Raw genomic sequence first — 24,093 nt, 5'->3', positions numbered from 1 at the left:
TTTAGGTTTGACTGTTTAAAGATGAAAGCTGACTATAACCTAATTTATATCCTCTTTCTTATAACCAAAGAGCACCGTCTGCCTACAATGGCACATGGAACCACAATGCCATCCATGCCCAGGCACATAGGCCAAAGTTAGCTCTGGTACCTGCCCAGGCAAGATGCCTCAATCTCTCAACATATTATCTTCTAATTTACACAATAGTCTTTCTTTCAACATTAAAATTCTATAGAATAACACATCGGTTTATTTTAAAGGCCATAGGTCTGGATAATCAAGGAAGACTGGGGTTTATTCCTCCTTCCTTCTGAGATATAAGTGAAGGAAAGAATACATCCAAATTTAATTACCTAAAATTCTCAAAATATTTAACTCTGGCAAGTGCTCAACAAACTCTGAGGTTAAGAGTTCTTAGTTAAAGTTCAATTCAATAACATGTCCTAGAACTAGAGTAAAGGAATTAACTCTCTTAACTTCTACACTCTTCCTGCCACTTACCGCTAAATGGCAGGGAGTAGGGCTCTGTGACAGAGCCATCCTGTGAGACCAGCTCAGTCACCAAACTGTTGACAAGAAGGGGAAATGAGAACGTCCATTCCTGCCTCTGAAAAACATGCCCAGAGTCCACCCATATGTGTATGCTCAGTGCACACAGACAGGAAGCCCAGGAGAGAGCACTGTGGACCTTCCCCACATGAAATAACTGAAAAGATGAGCAAATGTCATGACAGAAGAATGGATCACTCTATCCACTCAAGAAACATAGTTCAGTGAATTCCAGGCCCTCACAAGTCAGACTTGTTCCTCTCCCTTCTGTCAGAGAGCAGAGGAGGTTCCCCCTTCTAAAGCAGACACAAAGACAAGAGACATGTGTGTCACTGTAATATGCCTTTGGTTGTACAAGGTCTGTCCAGAAAGTATCCAGACATTGTTAATAGAATGAGAACAGTTAGCGTTGGCATTGATGTAACCTGGCAGCCAAGGAGAGTGGGCAGTAATGCACATGCGTGAACAATGGTGCCCGCGCTGTACTAGTCAGCGGGATGCTAGACACCGTTGAGTGAGCATGGGTACTGTGTGGCCCTTGCATTCTAAATGACTGAACGAGTAGAACAAAGAATCTGCATCAAATTTTGTGTAAAGCTTGAACATTCCTCTGCAGAAGCTATTCGGATGATTCAGAAGGCTTTCGTGGATGATGCAATGAGTGCAGTGCAAATAGAAGTGTGGCACAAACACTTCAAGGATGGTCAAGGATCTGTTGAAAGTGATCCACATTCTGGAAGCCCTGAAGTGAGGAGAACACCTGAGAATGTTGAACGTGTACGGGTTAGGTTAAGAGATTCTGGGAGAATGTGTGAGATCCCAAGGTGCCTACTTTGAGGGGGACTGAGGTGTCATTGTCCTGTGTACATTCCCTGTATCTTGTATTGTCTCCAGTAAAAGTCTCTATTTTTTCTAGTACATGACTGGATATTTTCTGGACAGGCCCCATATTTATCCAACAATATACTACAAAGACTTATTACTTTCAAGGAATTGTATTTCATGATATCATGGAAGGCAACAATGAAAAAAATACAGATATATCTACTAAGAAACCTATAGTATGGAAAACCTGCTCATAAGAATAGAATTCTTGTTCTATGCAAACTTATCAACTGGATTGATCAACTGGATTCCCCTCCATTTCTTTTCCTTAGGAGCATTTATAAATAACCAAGTGTAAGGCGCTGTGCCTGGCCTTGAAAAACATGCACGTGCATGTCACTGTCATTAAGTTTTTTGTTCATTTGTTGTTTCTTTTTGAGTATTCTTGCAGGCTTGTACTTAAATGTATATACTTATTTATAGAAAATTAGTTTTTTTGGAATAAATCAGCAGTAAGAAACAGTGCAGAATATCCCGAATGTTAATATACATATGTCTATAGATTTATGTGAATATAGGCATACTTCAGGAAGAAAAAGATGACTACAGTTTACTTTTTAAATCTTACACATAATAAAAAATGATATTTGTGTTAATATTTAAGGGGAAAATCTGTTATAATTTTTTTTTTTTGCAATCTTAAGGAAAAGCCATTGGTATTTAAAATTTGCCCCTTCCAAATATCAAAGAGGAATTTCTTACACAAATAAAAATTAAAGATGTCCAAAATTCTTTTTTGAAATAGAAAATTGGCTAGATAACAGTCATATCACACAATTTAACTTCAAATATTCAGCTTCTGAAAGGTATTTATAATCTTTCATATAATAACAGATTATTCATTAAGTACTTATTACATACATATGTATTTTATTTCATGTCTTATTAAAGAAACAAACTTAAAAACTACTCTAGGGTATAGTAGTATACAAAAAATTTGCTTTATAATTTTTTCCTGATAATCTCAATTTAAAGATATTCTTCTACATGTCCTTTTTATTTTCTGTTTCTAACAATTTTAAGATAATTTTCTCAGTTGATGGGAAGATGAACGTTTACTTTCTTTTTCTCCTTCACTGTCCTATCCCATCAGAAGTAAAATATTCCTTTTGCAATGTTATTTTTTTTTTTTTCCTCTTTGTATGCTTCTCTTCCCATTTCCCAGTGCCATTGTGCTAGGCAGCTCTCTATGTGTCCCAGAGATTCTTAAATAACCTTCTGGGCTTCAGTCTTTTGTCTAGGATTATCTTATATTCACACTGCCTTTAAATTAATTATCTTAAGGTACTGCTTACAGTAAACCAGTAACCTACTGGCTTGCCATCATAATCTTAGACCAGTAACCTTTTCAGTTCTTACAAAAGAGAAAGGACATGATTTCAAAGCAGCACATACCGTAACCCCATGATGTTTAAACAAGTCCCTATTCAGCCCATAGTCCATCCTTTGAAAAAGAGTGGCATAGTGGTTAAAGCACAGCTATATAACCACATTGGCTGGGTTCAGGTACATCTTTGTCTTGTGTGGCACTGGGTGGGTTATTTAGTTTCTTTTTGTACATTTTCTCATCTGTAAAATGAGTGCCAACCGCTTGGGAATTTTAAAGGATTGAATAAGTGGTGACATGTAAAGTTCTCAGAACAGTACTTGGTACAATGAGAGCACTCAATAAATATCTGCTATCGTTTTATACCATTTGAAATTGCCTCTTTTGTAAGCCAAAATGGTTGAAAATCAGTAACTTTATATGGCTTTAACCAGAAATCTTTTTGTCATCTTTTTAACATAGTACATTGTCTTCCCTCTACCCTGCAAGTCACAACTTTAAAGTATTCTTTCATAAAATAAGAACCTGTAACACTGTTTCAATAGTTTGACATTTGATCTGTTTTGCTTTGGGATCCAACTTTACAGCCAGATGTCATTATTTCATTTTCTATGTCTAAAATCTGCTTGCACATAAAAGTAGACTCGTTCTCACTCTCTTAAAACAGTCATAGTCTTTTAAAAGCTTTAAACATTACAAATGTATTTTGCATTGCATAATGTTAGAACATGTACACATAATTCTGCAGAATTCTTCTAAATGTCGAGACAAATCAATTTTGCAAATGTCAGCCCGACATTCATGGAAACTCAGATCTCTCATGAAGGATCCTGCTTTAATTCATAATAGAAGTTATAGCATTTCCCTTTACTGCCTTCTCTACTGGAGAAAATCTAAGTGGCTGCATTCTTCCTTACGTATTAAATTTGGTATTTTAGAGGCACCATCTGCAAATATATGCATAGTATTGTAATGGTAAAATAATATAGTGTTTAAGCCATTTTGTATGTGTTTAAAAAAACCTTAAATATTGATATATGTTTGCAGTTTAGATACATTATTCATTATTAAACTTCCATTTTTACCTTTTTCCCCTCTTGTTAGAAATATTCAATTTCAGATTTTTCTGCCAATTTTATTTCTCTGAAGATTTTTATTCATGCTAATATAAGTTATGATAGTCTACAAGGAAAGATCATAGGCAAGATAAAAGGGTCTATTCCACTTAAGTAGAGGATTGTTTGCTACAGTCTGCTATGGAGAGAAATTACTCTTGATTTTTTTATTTAATTTGGCATTTATATTAGATGTTACCCTTTTTGGTTAGTTGCTTGCTTGCTTTCTTGATGCATATCTTCTAAACTACTTAGAACTTTTTTCCTGAACAGTAGTACTTGAACCTATCACCCGATCTTAAATTTAACCCTCCAAGAGTAACTATCTTTGTGATGGGTGCTCTACAGTCTCCTTGGTGTGAATTTTATGTGTGTCCCATTGCCAACATTTATATCAGCCCATTCCAAATATACCTACAATTCCTTGGCAGATTAGTCCAGACTTCTCCAAATATCATCTTCTAGTATCAGAAAAAGGAAAACTTACTAGCATTCATATGGATGAAGAAATGAGGTATGTGAGATAACAGAGTTTGAAGGTTGCTTTCACTTGGTGGCTTCTATTTTGTACTTTTCCCATTTGCCCTTCCAGATGTACTACCTACCACACCTCTGTGTTGCCTGCCCTTGATGCATACTCTATATAGATGACATTAATAGAATCACTCCCTTTTTTAGTTTCAATCTGGGTTTGGCCAAACAGGAACTCCAGAAGGTCAGAAAGAGGAAGAAGAATGAAGTTGGTATGATTACTATAATTATTACCTGGGTTCTCTCCCAGGCAGGTCACCCCCAGATGACAGCATCCCATGTCAGTAGGTCACTTCTCTCAAAGCAACCACTGCTAGATCCAAATCTTCAGTAACTACTCCCCTCATTCTTTGGAGTGAAGATGGTAAAAGCTTAACAATTACTACTCCCAGAACTATAGAACCCTTTCACATATTTGTGTAATTAGTTCTTTTATTAAACTTTTTTCAAGTTATCATAATTTGAATATGCAAGCTGATTCTTGCTGAGGTATGACCCTTACTAATCTACTCATAATGTACAAACTGATCACTTGTCATAATCTATGGCCAAGAATTTTTTAATAGGTAAAACTATTATTTACTTACTAATTAGCCATAATGTAAGTATTATCTTTGGATTTTCATAATTGGAGATTTATTTGTTCTTGAGATTATACTTGTACTAATAAATGCCATGTCCTATTGTTTGGCAGACATTTCAAATATTGAGCATCGGTAAGCTGTCTCTATGGCACATAGGCTATAATTTCAATGCTCTTATGCAAAAATCACAGTACTGCTGGTTTGTTTGAAAGATCCAAGTAAATCTAAAATCCTTCCATCTTCTTATAAATTGTAGTCTTATACCTCTCTAAAACTTATCGTTTAGGAGGACTCTTGAAAGCACGAAACCCTAAAAATGGAAGAAAACCATGTTGCCCTTATTTTTAAAAATTAGCAGAATTGTGCATATATTTACTGACTGCTTGTTCTCTCATATATGGGAAGGAGGTGGTTGATTGGATATTAATGGTGGTGGGGTGGGGGGGGGAGTGCGACACTGTTCTATTAATTCTTCCTCATGGAGCCTGAATAAAATTTATTTTTATTAAAAAATAGAATTAAGAAAGTCATTCTTACAACATGGAATACATCCAAACTAGCTTTAAATTGCATTGCTTTCAGCAAAACATCCATTTATTTTAAGCTTATTCACTTGTAGAACATTGGATTCAAATAATTACATTTTAAATTCAGTTCAATTTTGATGAAATTGATAATGTCAGTTTCCATTGTAACCAAGAGACCACTCACAAAAAATACCAGGAAGAAATGATTCTACCCACTCTAAAGTACAAAGTCACCCTTCCAATACATAAGAACATTAATTACTCTAGCCATAAATTATTCATCCAGTAACTTTCTCTCTTAAATCATGAAACAATTTCTCTGTAGTACAAAAGAAATTTTAATATTTTTTATAAATTATGTGGTACATATTTTGAACAAGAGACCATTTGATTGTATCAAGTCACATTTGGTAATTAAGAACTAATACTTTTTAGGCTCTAAGCAGGAAACTATGGGGATTCTAAAAGAAGTGTAAATGCAAGACAATGTTGTCTTTATATTAAAAATATCTTCATTGTGTTCACCTCAGACAATTAAATTTAACCTTGCATCATTTCTTTCCTAAGCGATTTATTACTAGACTGTCTTGATGTGGCACTGCATATAAATCCATCACCATCTTTGTTCATCTAGCAATTTGTTAGCAGTGGACTAAAGACAGATATCATCTGGAAATATTTAATTTTCTTTATGCATTTTTACCTATCCTGTATTTAGGCTTCTTTTTTATTTGAATCATCACCATTGCATTAGAATCCATATAGAATAATAATTTATTATGAATTACTGTGGGAGTATAACCACTTCCTTTACATATGTATTTCAGATATTTTTTGTTTCCTCAGTTTTGGGGATCTATCAAATTCTTAGAAATCACCATAGGAAAAATATGATGCCATAAAGTTAATTTATAAGAAAAAATTCAAGTAATTTTGTATCAAAAATATATATGCATATATGTGTGCAATATATGTGTCTATATTATATTCATGTGTCCATATACATATATATACATACATATATGTAGATATGTTTTTAATGAATACTTGCATTAAATATCAGTTTCTTTTACTTCTGGCATCTATTTTCAAGATAAATGAGAATGTAATGAAAGATCTATAATATGTCCTGTTACTTTTAGAGACAGATTATGTTTAAAGATAATAGCCACATTTATTTGCATTGAACCAGTGAAAGGAAGTTAAATAAGATTAAGCTAAGAAGAGGTACGCAGTTGAGCATACACAGGGGCGTAATAGTGGGAAGTTTGGTTTCAATTTCAACTTAAGAATTCATGAACCAAATAATGCCTCACTTTACAGTGCAGAGGGGATGGGAAGGCGAGCTGAATTCCCACAGCAGAATGAAACAATCAATGAAACCAATTAACAACAAGTGTTTCTGGAAATTTGAAATGTTACTTCATTTTCTGGAAGTGGAGTGAAATGGATCTTTCTAAGTCTTTCTCTTCCTCTAACCTGCAGTGATTTGTGTTTATAAAATAGTATACAATACTATATCAGAGTGGGGAAAGGTGATTTATGCACCATAAATAAATACATTTATAAGTAAATACTTAAGTTATGGCATTAACATTTCAGTTTGGTCAGTTGTAGATCATATGGCCTCTGCATATAACAGTTAACTTTAAAATCCTTGAAGACTTAGAGATATTTAGGCTAAACCTAACTAAAAGGCAGAATTTTGATGACAGTAATGATAATAATTATGATGACAAAAATCATTCACAAAAGTCATCACTTAGAGAATTACCAGATAAACCTACTATTTGACTTTATGTTTGACATCTTTCACCACTTCTAAAATTTGTTGTTCTAGATATCTGTAGCACTTCAGTACCTTAGAAAGTATCTTTTTTTATTTTTCATATCTTTACTTCAACTCTTGATATTCAATTTGCATTATCTGAGAGCAGAATAGTGGGCTGATCTGTCTTCTTCCGGGGACCAGGCATCAGGGAACACTGTAGAAAGTGGTGCTATTATACCTAAGATTTCCCCAAATGAAATATCCATGTGGTTGGCTTATTCCAGACAGTAGTTTTGACTTGTCAGTCTGTATAACAATAGTAGATGTAGGACCTGCCTTAGCCACACTTGAGCTTGCTAGTTTGCACAGGGTAACTAGGGAGGAGCTTGCAGGCCTGAGGTTGAGGGCACAGATAGTGGTAGTATTCTATCAGTAAGTTATCACTGCCAGAATGTCCCTGATAAACATACATTTCTAAAATATCCATTAACTCCTTCATTTATGCAGCATACTACATGATTTCTATCTGTCACATACTTTTCTTAGCCCTGGGGATGTAAACCCTGGGAATACAAAGGAAAAGATATGGTTAATCCTTGATCTCCCAGACCAGCTGACTACAATTGGCACGGACATGTCAATAGACATTGACACGTTCAGCCACCTTGAATGGCATTTAATAAACGTGGCATTTTTCTTTGAATTTGAGTTTGTGTGCTTGTGTGTGGGTCACTAGTATTTCTTCACTTCTGAATTGCCTCTTCACATTGATATAGTCTCAGTTGCATACAAAAGAACCCACTCCACTGGTTGAAGCCAAAAATGAAGACCTTAGCTTGGTTTCAGGACCCCCAGAGGGCCAGGGAAATAAAGCAGTGGCTATTCAGCGAGAGCAATGCGAACCCCTTCCACTGGACTGCTTGTTGCAACATGCAACTGCTTCCAGTCACAGACCTGCAATTGTCAGTAGGCAAGGGGCATATGGATACTCTACAGGAACTTTTACTCCTACTTCCCCTGACTGCTTGAGACCTTGCTGAAACACTGATACTCTTTTTATTAATATTAATAGTATATTTCATAAAAATTGTCCTTATTCATATAACCATTCTCTGAATAAAAGCCTCGAGCCAGTAGTTCTGATTCGGAGAAACTAGGTAGCTTCCCTGTCCCCCATAGCCAGAGAAGACTGAAGTAACAGAATATGAAATATATTTCTAGTTGTACTGACAGTTCTTCTACCATGCTCTTTATTAACCTATGCCTTACACCAGATATCATTTATTAAAGCTCTTCTGTGTTTCAAGTCATTTGCTAGCTGCTGTCTTTATTACCAGGTCTACCCTCCAAGTCACTAAGGTACACACATAGGACATTTTATTCAATTTGCTGTTGAAGTCCATTCAATCATGATTTCATTTACTACTTGCAAGGTCTCTTATGGGGAATTTATCTTCAGATGACCTCCGCTTGTTTTAGGACTTTAGTGTTCACAGATTAACTCCCAACTTCACAAACAAATTCAAGCTGCTTGATCTGAATTTCTTCTACAGCCCAGTAATCTGGTGTCTCCTTCCAATAATTAAATGAGACTTTCCTCTTTAAAGGTTTTATTCCACTGATTTGACCTTACTTATCAACTTATGACATTTCCTATGTGGCAGACACTATTCTAGGTACTGGGTATGTGGCAGTTCAAAATCTTAATACAAATACTCCAGCTGTCAGGGAGCTTACGTTCTCATACTAATGATGGTTTAACACAATGATTTGAATTTATTCCTCATGAGCTCTTATAATTTTTCTCATGTTAGATTCCTTCTTTATGATTTTTTCTTAATTCAGTTTTAATAGTACAATAGCATGCTGGTTTCTACTCTCTCTAACGTATTTTTTTGACTTGTTTATTGGTCTTTCTAAAACTTTGAAATCCATAACATCCTATCAGCCATATTCATTTTTCCTCCTATTTCTCCTCTGCATATTTTATATTCTCATGTAGACTTGCCAATGTTTTTAGAGGATAGATCATAAATATATATTTATCCCCTATCTTTCTATGCTTCTGTATTTTTACAAATAGTATTTAGATATATCTGATTGCATTTTTCATCTGAAATCAAATAGGTTAAATCTTGAAGTTATCAACTCTGCCCCTCAAATATCTCCCTTATGCTTTAAATGTAGAAGCATGTTAAAGCCTTTACCATTCCTATACCAACCATTCCCCCACCCACTCAGACCATCTAATTCATCATTAAAGCTTGTTGATGCTTTCTTTATAATGTTTCTTATTTGTGATTCATTCTAGACCTATAGGGCATGTTGCCCAGAAGTGAGAAACTTAGAACAAAACTTTACATAGAAAATTATTTTTGAGCTGTTTTTAAAATACAAATAAAAATGTAGTGTTTGGACCTGTTGGTTCAGTAGGCTAGAATGAACTGACAAATAGACCTCAAACACTATGGATGTATTTTTGTCACTTTTGTTATAGTTGTCATGGGTTTTCCCAGGCCAATAGATGACATTTCTCCCCAGGTAACCATTATGGGCTAACTTTCGCCCCCTCCCCAATTCATGTGTTGGAGCTCTAATACCCAGTACCTCAGAATGGAAATAGAGTCCTTAAAGAGGTAGTAAAGTTAAAGTAGGGCCCTTAGGTTGGGCTGTAACTCAAGATGACTGGTTTTCTTAAAAGAAGAGGAGATAAGGATACAGATAACACAGACAGAGGAAAGATCAAGTGTTGGCAAAGGGGAAAACAGCCACCTACCTGCAAGCCAAGGAGAGAGACCTCAGAGTAAAATCAACCCTGCCAACACCTGGACCTTGGAATCCTGGCTTCCAGAATGTTGAGAAAATAATTTTGTTATCCAAGCCACAGAGTTTATGGTATTTGTTATGGAAACCCAAACTGAGTAATGCAAAAATATTCGCTTATTAAGAGTTCAACAAATACTTACTATGACTGTTGAATTTAACCTGAATCTAATCTGTACTAACTAGCTTTCCCTCTGCTCCCAGCCCAAGCTCTTCAAATACTCTGAATTTCCTGGCTGATTACCATATTAGCTCTCTGTCTCAATGTCAAAGTGGTCTTTGATTCTGAATGAGGTCAAACACTGGCATAGAATAATTAGTAGTTTAGAAAAATTGAGAGCTAGTAATTGAGGTACTAACACCTTATCTAATTGCCTCTATAACCTGCCATCTATTTCTTTTTTCAATATGATTCAGCAGACACCCCCCAAAATCATGCATGCTCAATGAAATCAGAATGCATTTTAAAACAGTGTATTGTTACAGAGACATTTTTGAGCTGCTGTGTTTAGTTTTTAGTTAGCCTCTGTCATTTAATGGGTTACAGGTTTGAGAGCATATTAGTTAACCCTCAGAAGCATCTATTTTCTTCTTCAAAAAGTGAGACAAATACTGAATACTTTGCAAGGCTGTTATTGGGATTAAATGAAACAAGTCATGGGCAGTTTCCAGCACAGTGCCTGATAGATACAATGCTTTCCTCTTTGCACCCCCTTCTCATTAAATTGTGCTAAACTGGTTTTAAATATTTTAAAATAAAAACTTTGGACAAATTAAATTTAACCAAGTTTATCCGAGTAAAGAGTGATTCATAAATTGGGCAACATTTAGAACCAAAAGAGGTTCAGAAAGCTCTGCAGCAACATGAGCAGACAGCTTCTGTAAGTTGAACATGAAAGCAAAGTAGAGAAATCACCTGAGTGGTCACAGCTAGGTGTCTGCTTTATTTGGGTACAGTTTGATGAGGCATTTGCCTTAATTGAATATGGTGTGGTGGGAGGTCCCAGCTGTACAACCAATTGGCTGGTTAACTGTGATTGGCTGAGGCTCAAGTTTTTTCTTTTTTTAAATTCAGTTACAAGAGATGTTTCTAGGTTAAGTTCCAGGATGCTTATGTAAGAACTCTGGTTACAGAGACAACCTCAGGCTAAAAGCCTTCTGCTTACTTTGCTTTAATTCATTATTCAACAAGAATTGTTAGATTTCACTACAAAATAGAAGGGAAGAAGTGCATAGCATATATACGATTTGTTAAATGACACATCTCTCCTTCAAATAAGTTTCATTCACAAATATAGCAGGAGAAATAGATACAGAAATTGACCATCCTTTAAAAAACATTTTCCTAATATTTAACATTTCTTCATATAGTATTTATAAATATAGGCTGGCGATATTTTCTTTAGATGAATGCTCTATGCTATTATGAAATAGAAAATTAACAAGTTTCAAATTTGAAACCCAAAGAAAAAAAACTCAATAATTAATATGACTACCTTAGTGGAGTTAAATTCCTAGAGGATCTCCATTTATATTTTGGGTGTTGAATCTATTTGTCAATTTTATATTCACTTCTGGCTTGCCATCTGTTTAGCTTTGTTTTTTAATTCCCTAAATGATAAAAAACAAATATTATTTTTTCCCATTATATTAAGGAAAAGTAGTGCCTTGTTTCTTCACAGGTATGTGATATGAATTAAATCTCGATTACAAGGAGATATGTTAGTACTGGAAGCATTCAAAGTGCATAGACGATAAGCAACTTCCCAAGGTCATAGCATGTGTAAATGGTATTTTATTCTACTGGTTGAAAACTAGTGCTTTGAGATGGCAGCTATGAGTTAGAATCTGGGTCCTAAGACCCCAGAGCAGCATAACCATGGCTTGCCCACTTATGCCATCTTAACTTCAGTTTATCCATCTGTGAATGGCGATAGTGTCACCTCAAGCTATGAAAACACTATGAGTCAATGTGTGTAGTGTTTGATGTTGTGTATGGCATATACGAGTTCCCAATTAACTGAGTTTTTAATAAGATAGCAGGAAATACATGTTTTCTTCAAAGGGTGCAATTAATATTTATTCAATTTTGAGCCAAAATCGTAGAATTAAAAAACTATTCTGATTCTAAAACCAATTAATGAATGCATTTTATGCACCCTGGTTTACCAAAACAAACAAAAATACTTGTAGTCTTGCAGCATTTTTGTGCCCGTTGTTCTTTTCAACCCTCACTTAAAGATTGTATATACTTGAAGTAATCCATTTTTCAAGGAAAATGAAGACATTGCACAAATATTGGTTCTTGTTGAGAAAAATTTGTATGAAAAATATTTATATCCCAGAAGGTTCCTTTGGAATGAGCTTTAACTGTCACCAAATGACTTTACTGAATAAATACATATTACTATTGCCATAATCATTTCACATATTACCCTTTATTTAGAATCAGAGTGGAGTAAAACATGTTATACAATGACACTCTCACCTAGGGTTCTCTAACATGCCATTTCCTTTTTCTTTAATGCTTGCATAAATATTATAGTTACTGCCAAAATGCCCCATTAAGTTAAAGTTTATGCAAAATGCAGTTTCTATTTGCTCAAAGTAGCTCAGACTTCCTCTCTTCAGCACATCATACTGACAGAAAAACAGAAAATCTGCATCTTCCTTTTGTCTCCCACTCATATTTGTAAGATTTATAAAGAGTTTCAACAGCAGTGAAGAAAAAGGGAAAATGTGACAAAACACCTAAAATTATTCATTTCACAACTGACTACAGATAATTACTACTGTATCATTTATATTAGAGTTTTCCTTTGTTGGGTTAGATAATTAAAGTGACCAAATTAGTGATTCTGGAAATAAATGCTCCTCTTACAATCATTGCATAAAATTAAAATATGCAATGGGTGGTACTTCTAGAATAAGAGAATGCTGTTATCTTTCCTTCCTTCTCTGCTCACCCCTTTTCTTAAACAATGATTTAAAGACCATGCTAACTTGTTTGATATACCTTCTCCCCTTCTCCTTCAATAGAAGTTTCTTGGGTAAGAAAGGTGCTGGGAAGCGGCAACATAGTTTTACAACCCTGCAGAGACAGGCTTCTGTGGGATTTTTGAATGGAAACTGGGGCAAATCAGAAACTGCAGAGGAAAGTATCACAGTCTCCCTTAAGGAGAGAGATTGGATAAGGACACCCTCAGAGTAGGGAAGCAAAGCTATCAGCAAAAAAGTGGAAGAGTGTTTGTGTTATTTCATACTCCCCTCCAGAACATCAATATTTTACAGGCTTCTCCCTTGGGAAATGATAGAAGATTCTATCTCCACTAAATAAAAACGCACATAGCTCCCTTTGAGGGATTGCCTGTTACCATCTAGATGGTGGGACAATTACTAATGGCTGCTCTTTTCAAGAAAATTCTTCCTTATTACTTTTTCTTGCTTTATTTTTCCCTACATCTAAGAAAAAATGCCAAGGCAAGGCAGCAGAAAGAAGTACTGAATAATAGGGAACATTTGTGGTCCATCGTGCTTATGTGTGTTCTGCATTAAAGCACATTGGGTAAAAAAAAGTTTGATGGTTTTCTGACTTGAAAAGTGGCAACTTTCAGTTAATGAATTTTCAACTTCAAAGTAATACTAAATATCACATTGTTGCATATAAATTTTTTATCCCAGAAACATTGCATTTTATTATATAGCATCAATAGGTTTCTTTGAGTCATGTCCTTGTTCAGCCAATGTTAACCCCTTTTTAAAAATTAGCAAGAATTATTCACTTACTTCCTAAACATAATGAGGCAGTGAGCATATGTATAAGAGAAGCAGCAGTAAAGAGAACAAGACAAGTGAAAGAGGAAAGTGCTAATTTGTCAATGGGCTAGGTCTGGGATGTAGAAATGAAAACCATGTTGAATCATGTCATCATTTGGCAATATAATATAGTAACATGACATGATGAATACTTTATTTTGGAATTCCCAAATATTTATTTTAAGAACTCACAAAGTTTCATCTTGAAGTCATTTTATCATCTTTTCTTATCATACCCTCATTCCACTTACCTGTTTTTTAGTATAAGTACCTTAGGATACAAATATTTTACATTCAGTATAGATGGGGGAAAGGGAGATGACTTCATATTTTCAAAATTTCAAGAAATGTGTGTTGGTTTTTCTCCTAACATTGAGGTAGCCAGAAACAAACATGTACAGGTTTAATAAATATCATAACATATTGGACAAAGTAAATGTCTTCTTTTTTTTTTGTGGAACTTGCATCATCTGACCATTTGGAGTGGAACGTATCCAAAGGTTAATGATTTTAAAGTTAGATGAGAATTTCTTTGAGAAATTTTAAAGTACAGAAAAATATAATGAATAATAAAAAATACTTGTTTAATATTCACAAAAGTTAAACCTTTTTTTTTTTTGAGAAAATTGCCCTTTGTAAAGTTTTTGTGTCTGTTAGGTAGAAGTTCAACATTGAGAATTAAATTCTATAGAATACAACTGAAAACATTTTGAAGTTTTGATTCCAGTAAATTTTTCTTTTAATGTATGCAATTTGAGAAAATCACAAAAAAATAGAAGAGAAAAATATATGGAACCAAGGGATAGTTTTGCCATGATGTTACTTTTAAAGACAATTTCTGGCTGAATTTCTGTATAAAAATTAGAGAAATTCAAAATTGAAAATCTTAAGATCTCTATAGCCATATGTTTTTGTTATACTCCTAGCCTACTTTTCTTCCACATTTTTCTGTCTTTCGAAAGAAATCAATGCTAGGGGAAAGGTCAGCTGTTAAATTTCTAGGATTGGCTCATCTGATCCACACAGTGAATAAACATGTTCATTCACATTAAAACTATCCTTTTTCCTCAAGATAGATTTCTTCTGCCACAACTAAAATGTGAAACTGTTTTATTTTTAAAAAATAGTGTTACTCATTCAAGACTCTCCACATTCCACCATAAACTACCTTTCAGCTCCATGTCCATAAACTACGTTTTACTCATATCTGTTTATGTATGTCTATCTTATACAAGAAACTTCAGATACACAGATTTATTTTTCCTTAAATGTGTCTTGTATTTTTCTAATGCTACATTTTTTTCTTGCTCAAGGTATTTTTCCCTATCCTAATTCCAAATTAAAATTCATGAGTATTTCAAACCTAACCTTTCCCACCAGACTAGTTAACATTCATTTTTGTTCCTCAATAATCCTTTGGATGAAAATTGATTTCTTTTTCTCAGAACTGTCCTTCAGAAACTTATTTGTATCCATAAATTTCTAAAATTTCAGAGTAATAAACATTAGCAAAGGATGTTTATTTTCAATCTTGAAAAAAATCTATATTATTTAAGATCAAATTTTCCTTACTTTTTTCTCTTATTAGAACTCCTATTACAAGGTTCTATTTGTAGTCCTTCTGGGTGGATCCTTTCATTTTTCTTTCCTGCTATCATCATATCTTTATTTTCTAATTTCTGAAGATCTTCACTTCATCTTCCAAGCTTTTTACTTCGAAGCTCTTTATTGACTTTCATATTTCTGTTATAATTATTATTTTTTTATTCTTAGAACAAGTTTTGGTCCTACCTTTGCTATAGATTCCTATTCTTATTTTATGAATGTGATATCATTGCAAACTTCTTTGAGTATAGTACTTGTTTTTCTTTTGTTGTTTCTTTTTTATATTTTTCGTATTGCTGCTATTTCTTCTGTATTGCGTTTTGTGTTTATTTAATTTGGTTATTGACTTTCAAATGGTTATTTTCCGTAAGTGTCTGGTGGTATTTTGCTGCCTATTTCAATGTAATAAAGATTTCTTAAAATTCCTATTATAACTTCAATTTTGAGTGTGTGTGAGTATGTACATGGATGTATATGTATATGGGTGAGAAAGAGAAATGGTAGAAAATTGGTGAAATATATGGTACGGTGACCAGGTAGCCAACTAAACTTTTTGTTGGAAACCCCCAATTATCAGCATCAGTGGCTTCCTTGTAAGTGTTTAACTTCTATATTAAAAGATCATTCACTCTCCTGGCTGGTGAGTACAAGCCTGCTTGTAGGATTTCCAGAGCTGAATTGGAGAACAGAACCAAGAATTTCAATATTCACTGTAAAGACTTCCATTCAATCCCTGGTTTTCATTTGGTATATCACCACTCCCTTTATTTTTATTTAGTGTTTTCAAGTCAAGAAATTTTCTCATTCAACTCCTCTGAAGACTAGAACTTCCTCTCCCTCCAGAGATAAGAGAAGGCAAGAGTAGTGGTGGTGGTGACAATTTGAGGGTCTAACTGCATCTTTTAAATGAACACCTTGTGTAAAGCTAACATAACCCTTCCCAACCGACCTTCTGACTTCTGCTGTAAATGGAACTTTATTCTCGATATTTATAAAGATTCTATGGTATGAATTGTTGACTCTGGTTAATATTATATTTTCCTCTATAGGAACTTAAAGTTAACTTTTCTCCATTCAGTTATGTTACTTTTTATTTCTCCATCTGCTCTCAGGCATTATATATAGTGAATAAGATTTTGAATGGTACATATTATCATTAAAGTGGAGTATATGTTTTAGTTTTTGAAGTTGTTCTGGAGTGAATACAGAAAACAGGAGACAATATTTTTCTTCTCATGTAAGAACTGATTTCAGTTAAAGTTTTATGAATTTGGTTGCAAAACTAAACTTTATATGTAATTTTTAAAATTCATTCACAGAAAAAACTCATATTTTTCTTACATTAATTTAACATAATAATGTGTCAAATCAGTAGGAATAAAACTATATGTGCCTGTAATGATTAATATTATTAAACCATCTATAAAAAGAACTTTTAAAAGCATATTTCATTTGAAATAATTACTATATGTCACACAAAATATGATTAAATGTATTTTTAATTCCTGAAAGATTAAGGAATCTGTGAGTCTTAAATATTTGAGCATGAAAACCCATGTTCCTTTCCCTTCCTATTTATGTTATTAAAAACTTAATAAAAGGGCTACTTTTTGGCTTAATTTCACTATAAATGGAATTTGTAATAACATTTGAAACAGTATTTTTTTGTCCCAAAAAGTAGTGAATTCTATTTTTTCCAAGAATTTTAATACCATACATATTTGAATATCAATTACAGAAAAACTATTACTATGATACATCATTACTAAGAGAATATCTCCCTGTTGACTTTGTCCATCCTGTTATAACAGGTGGTCCATTTATTGTCTATAGAGAATGTGTCTTACTTTACTCAATAAACTTCATCTTGTTCTTGCCTTAAAAAAAAGGGGGAGTCAGATAATTTTTGCTCATAGATAATAGTTAAAATAATTTTTTACATAGACGGGTATGAGTATAAAGCAGGTAGCCTCGAATAATATTGTTACAATGCTTTTGTTGTATTTGCTGAATGTTTACACATATTATATATATTTATATATGTATTAATATATGTGTGTGCATGTTACACACACATATATTTATATATTTAATTTACAAAGGTTTCAAGATGCTATTAACCATTTGCTTCATGCAGAGGGTGTCAGTGACTTCAGTGCATTAAAACTAAGGCTGTTTAAAAATACCTTCAAAGGAGCCACATGACATGCACTGTTTTATTACCACTACCACTGGCCCAGGGTTAATTAAACAAATTGTAGCCATTGGAGGCTGCATCTCTAGGCTTATATAGTCTGCTAGCTTGGTTAATATTCAGTATTACTCTAAGAGTACTAAAAGAAAATCCTAAGAAACCAAGTGACTAGAGAAAATAATTGCTTTTTTTGGGTAAATCAAACATAAATTACTAAAAATGTTCGTATATAATAATGTCTTTTCAGAAAGTGAATCATATCTTTTGAAGTCAACATATATTGATTTTTCAGAAAGTCAATCATATTGATTTTCTGAAAAATCAATATATATGGAATAAAACATAAATCACAGAAGTGGATAGGCCATGACAATATGTGTACACATACAAAATGTAAATGTATATAACTTAGTTGGAGCTGCTATAACAAAGTACCATAGACTGGGTGTCTTATAAACTACAGAAGCTTATTTCTCACAGTTCTATATATAGGCTGGAAGTTCAAGATCAGGAAACCATCAAGGTTGGTTCTGGTGAGGCCCCTCTTCTAGGTATCAGACTGCAGACTTCTTGCTGTGTCCTCTTGTAGTGAAAAGGAGAGAGAAAGCCCTCTGTGTCTCTTATATAAGGTCATGAGAGCTCTACCCTGAGGACCTCTCAAAGGCCCCATCTCCTAATACCATCATTTCAAGGGGTAGGATTTCAACCTATGAATTCCGGAGGATGAAAACATTCAGTCCATTGCACTTACATAGACATGTATATATTTACATACATACACACAGATATAGTTAAGTCATTTTACAATTATTAATTGTGCAATAAATATATTATTGAAATCTTCATTTGTTCTGAATGTACCCATTTTGGTTTTTGTAGGTTAAACAAAAAGTAAAATGTATTAAGTACAAAGTAGCATAAATGTTTGACTCAGAATTTGTACATAAGAAAATGAAGACTTCATCACAGTGTATTTACTAGCAAATACAGCTCTCCATACTTGTGTGCAGAGTTACATTATGTGCACATAGGTATAGGTATGTGTTTGACAGACTCTCGACTGAAGGAAATATAGACAAAGAGGCAATATAACCCCAGGGTGAAGTCAAACTCTCTTGATTCAAAGTGGACACTGGCTGTTTTAACATCTGTGGAAATTGCTTAACTGCCCCGTCCCTCTATTTCTGTCGTGTGCATCTAAGAAGATAACGCTCCTCATAGGATCGTGCAGATTAAATGAATGCATACATGAAAAGCACTTAGAAGAGAACCTGGCATGTCCTTAGAACTACATAAAAGTCTAATGACTGTGCAGTTATAATTATCTGGGAGAAGTGGAGCTTTGGTATCTGTCTCTAATTTGGAGACTCCTAGTGTGTCCTTTGGTAAGGGTATGACAGTGAGGAGTCAGAATTGAACTTTCTTTCTCATCTGCAGGAATGTATCATTGGTGACAGTGCACTATATTTCCTGTGACTTTGGGACAGTAGAGGAACCAGTGCTTACATCTGTCACCTCTATCTACAATTTTTTTGGCTAGAGGGTTTTTCATGTGACCAAATATGCTTCACGTTTTAGAGTCTATTTGCTAAAGGAATCCCTTTTTCCACTTATCAAACTCGAACACCAAAATGTGGTTCCTCCTCATGTATTTAATTTCTGAATGCATTTTAATTAATTCCTGTTTTATAAGGATGGAAAAGGAATGTTGGGAATTATACTGTTGTGTTAACAGTATAAATGTATAATAGTTTTAAGAGTCACATCCTCTTTTGTCTTTGCTGAATGAAACTTATTCCAAAGATTTGCTATTTAGTAATAAGTAAAAAGAGATTGATAAAAAAATTCTAGAAAAATAAAGGTATACGGAACAACATGACCATTTTTGCCAAGAAAAAATATGTTATAGCATTCCTATTATATTTATAATACATACTTTGGGACAACAAAACAGCTACATTATTAAATATACATCATGTCTCACAAACTATCAGCAAATTACAGCATGAAAGAAAATTTTCTAACGAAATGATTCTTTAATACATATTTGTATTTTCAGGCTAGCTGCTAAACTATAAATTTAGGCTTTGTATATTGGAAATCAAATGGTAGTTATCCATACACTTCTGAGTGATTCATGTAATATGTGAGCTGGAAGCTAATATATAGAGTTGAATATTATTCTTTTCTACTATAATGCTTTTCCCAGGAATAACTTTTTACCACAATGTGTGTAAGTGTTATTCAGTCTATTTTGTACCCTCCTCCTCTAAACTTGATAATCTGGCTGTTTTTTTTTTTAGCTGACTGTAAAATTATTTATTCATGTTTCAGGACATATTTCCAAATTATCTTTACGTTTTCTCATGTCATGAACATTCTTCTCATACTACTGTACAACAAGACAGAAGTAAGTACAGACTATTTCATGCTACTCTTTTACACAAGACTATTTGAACCATGTGCTCTACTATTACCCCTGCATTTTTTGATCTACATTTCATTTTGGCAGCCTTTTTTTTATGTGCTTAATATAGTAACTAAAAATACAACTACACCCTGTGACTATTTAACTTTCCTCTTTTTAATTTATACAACTCAAATGAAATCCTTATCTCCTTTTTTCATTCTCTCAGACTGAGTTTTGTGAATGGTATTACCTTTCTGAACATAGAAACTTTCTATTAATTCTACACGCTTTCCCTTCAATTTGCTCCTTCCCTCCAGCCACATTCTTGTTCATATGTTTTCATTAGATTTTTGAAAATTCAGAATTATAAGCTTTCCTAAAATTAAGATGAAATTACATGGTATTTTCATCATCCGACAAACTCCTCTCTCTATTCAGAGAGAGATCAGATTCACTTGCTTTCCCCCAAATCTAAATACAAATTCAGATTCATTTGTGTATTTGTAAATTCACTTTTCATAAAGACATTGTAATTTATTTTCTTAAAGAGTTACCAACTATTCACTTCAATAAGATCAAGTCCATTTTTCTTTTCCGTAAATGTTGACCTAATATTCAAGATTTAATCATTGGTTACGATGGTAAGAACACTTAACATGAGATCACTCTGAAAAAAATTTTAAGTATACAATATAGTATTGCTAACTATAGATATTAATATAATAGTTGTACAGCAGTTTTCTGTAACATATCCAACTTGCATAACTGAAACTTTACACCCATTAAATACTAACTCCCCATCATACTTCTCCCACTGGCAACCACCATTTTCTATGGGTTTGACTATTTGAGATACTTCTACTAAATATAAGTGGAATTATGTAATATTTTTCAATCTGTGCCTTGCTTGTTTTACTTAGCATAATGTCCTTAAGGATCATCTATGTTGTTGCATATTATAAGACTTCCATTTTTTAAGACTGAATAATATTCCATTTTATATAACTCATTTTCTTTATTCATTTATCTGTTGAGGGATATTTAGGCTGTTTCTACATCTTAGATATTATAAATGATGCTATAACAAACATGCTAATATCCTTTGAGATACTGATTTCAATTCTTTGGAGTAAATACTCAGAAATACGATTGCTGGATTATATGGTAGCTCTATGTTTAATATTTTGAGGATCCTCCATCCTGTTTTCCACAGTGGCTGGACCATTTTGCATTACCACCATGAGTGCACAAAGGTTCCAACTTCTCCAAATCCTCAGCAACACGTTTTAGTTTATTGTTGTTTTTGTTGTTTTGGTAATAGCCATCATTATAAGTATGAGGAGCTGTTTCACTGTGATTTTGATTTACATTTTGTTAATGATTAGCAATATCATGTTGAGCATCTTTTTATACCTCATAGCAATTTTTATTATTTGTATATCTTCTTTATATAAATGCATATTTATGTTTTTTGCCCATTTTTGAATCAGGTTTTCAGATTTTTTTTTTTCCTTCTTACTCCTGACTTGGAAGAGTTCTTTATATATTATTAAAATTAACCACTTATCAGATATATGGTTTGTAAATATTTTCCAACACTCCTTAGGTGTCTTTTCAATTTGTTGATTGTTTTTCCTATGTCAAAAATTTTTAGTTTGATATAATCCCACTTACCTATTTTTTTCTTTTGCTGACTGTACTTTTGGTATCATATCCATGAAATCATTGCCAAAATTAAACTTATGAAGTTTTTCTCTTATGTTTTCTTCCAACAGTTTACCTTTGGAAGTCTTATTTTTAGGTTTCTATTTTAATTACTGTATCTTTAGAATATATTTTAAACTCAGGAAGTACAACAGTTTCAGCTTTGTTCTTTTTTCCTCAAGATTGTTTGGCTATCCCAAGTCCTTTGTAGTTCTACATGAATTTTGAAATTGTATTTATAATATTTCTATAGAAATGCCACTGGTATTTTCATAGGAATTGCATCGAATCTGTAGATTGCTTTAGGTAGTATAGGCATTTTAACAATATTAAATTTTCCAATCCATAAACATGAGATATGTTTCTACTTATTTGTGTCTTCTTTAATTGCTTTCCTCAATGTTCTGTAGTCTTTAGTTTTCAGTACAAAACTTTCACCTCTTTAGTTGCGTTTAATCCTAAGTGTTTTATTTCTTTTGATGCTATTGTGAATGGGCTTGTTTTTCTAATTTTCTTTTCAGATAGTTTATTGTCAGTGTATAAAAAAAATTTGATTATTGTATGTTGATTTTGTATCATGCCACATTACTGATTTTCTTTATTAGGTCTAACAATTTTTTTAATGGAGTCTTTAAAGTTTTCTGTGTATAACATTGAACCATCTGCAGACAAAGACAATTTTACTTCTTTCTTTCCAGCTGGGGGGCCTATTATTTCTTTTTCTTGCCTAATTGTTCTGGCTGGGAGTCTCAGTATTATGTGGAATATAAGTGATGAGAATGGGCATCCTGTAATCTTATAAGAAAAAATGTTCATGTTTTTACCCTTGGGTTTGATTTTAGTTGGGGGCTTTTCATATGTGGCCTTTATTATATTGAAATACTTTCCTTTTATTCTTTGTTTGTTGAGAGCTTTTATCATGAAAGAGTATTAAATTTTCTCAAATGCTCATCTGTATCCATTGAGGTGATCAAGAGATTTGTATCCTTAATTCTGTTAATGTGGTGCTTCACGTTAATGTATTTTTTGTATGTTGAGCCACTCTTGCATCTCAGGGATAAATCTCATTTGGTCATAATGTGTGATCATTTTAATTTTCTGCTGTTTCAGTTTGCTTGATTTTTTTTTTTTTTTAAGTGTTTGTCTGGCTTTGGTATCAGAGTAATGCTGGCCTCATACAATGAGTTTGGAAGTGTTCCCTGCTTTTCAAACATTTTGCAGAGTTTGAGAAGGATTTGCATTAATTCTTCTTTAAATATTTAATAAAATTCACCAGAGAAAGGGCTTTTCTGGTCAAGGACTTTTCTTTGCTGAGAGGTTTTTGATTACTGATTTAATCTTCTTACTAGTTACAGGTCTGCTCTGATTTTCTATTTCTTTATGATTCATTATTGGTAGGTTGCATGTTTCTAGGAATTTATTTATCAATATTTCTTCTAGATTATCTATGTTGTTGGCACATAATTGTTCATAGTATTTTTGTATAATTCTTTTTTTTCCCCCTGTGGTATCTCTTTTAATGCCTACTATTTCATTTCTATTTTTATTTTCTTTTCTCTTTTTCTTCTTAGTCTAGCTAAAGGTTTGTCAATTTTATCTTTTCAAAAAATCAACTCTTAAGTTTGTTGGTTTTTTCTTCTGTTTTCGTATTCACTATTTTCTTTATTTCTACTCTGATCTTTATTATGTTCTTCTTTCTGCTAACTTTGGCCTTTGTTATTTTTCTTGTTCCGTGAGATGTAAAGTTAATTGTTTGAGATCTTTCTTTTGTTCTAAAGTAGATAGTTATCATTATAAATTTCCCCCTTGGTACTGCTTTTACATCATCCAATATGCTTTAGTATGTTGTGTGTGTGTGTGTGTGTGTGTATTTTTAATGGCTTCTCGCTGCATGTTATTCATTTTTATTTTGTTTCAATAGATTTAGGGGGTACAAGTTGATTCTCTTACATGTATATATTGTATTAATATATTGGTGAAGTCTGGACTTTTAATATACACATAACCCAAACAGTGTACCTATTGTACCCAATAGGTAATTTTTCATCCCTCACCTTCTCCCATTTTCCCCACTTTTAAGTCTGCAGTGTCCATTATATTGCTCCCACTTGTAAGTGAGAACACGTGGCTTTAAAAATATGGAATGCTTCACAAATTTGCATGACATCCTTGTGCAGGGGACATGCTAATTTACTCTGTATTGTTCCAATTTTAGCATATGTGTGGCCAAAGTGAGCTCTGTTATTTTTTGT

The 24,093-nt window shown here is 33.3% G+C and overlaps 1 protein-coding gene and 1 non-coding gene across 2 annotated transcripts in view; one reads left to right on the top strand and one right to left on the bottom strand.

Annotated features, from left to right (window-relative positions):
* The window catches only part of CDH18 (cadherin 18), a 690,430-nt gene that overhangs the window by 76,013 nt on the left and 590,324 nt on the right, over window positions 1-24,093 (top strand). The window lies entirely within an intron of this gene.
* On the bottom strand, window positions 23,974-24,080 carry LOC123648695. Its single transcript, XR_006738721.1, has one exon. It is a non-coding gene; the product is annotated as a U6 spliceosomal RNA (small nuclear RNA).

This window comes from Lemur catta, chromosome 12, assembly GCF_020740605.2.
Source record: "Lemur catta isolate mLemCat1 chromosome 12, mLemCat1.pri, whole genome shotgun sequence".
Taxonomy (NCBI): domain Eukaryota; kingdom Metazoa; phylum Chordata; class Mammalia; order Primates; family Lemuridae; genus Lemur; species Lemur catta.
The sequence above is the reverse complement of the archived record's forward strand: the minus strand, read 5'-3'. Positions and strand labels throughout refer to the sequence as shown.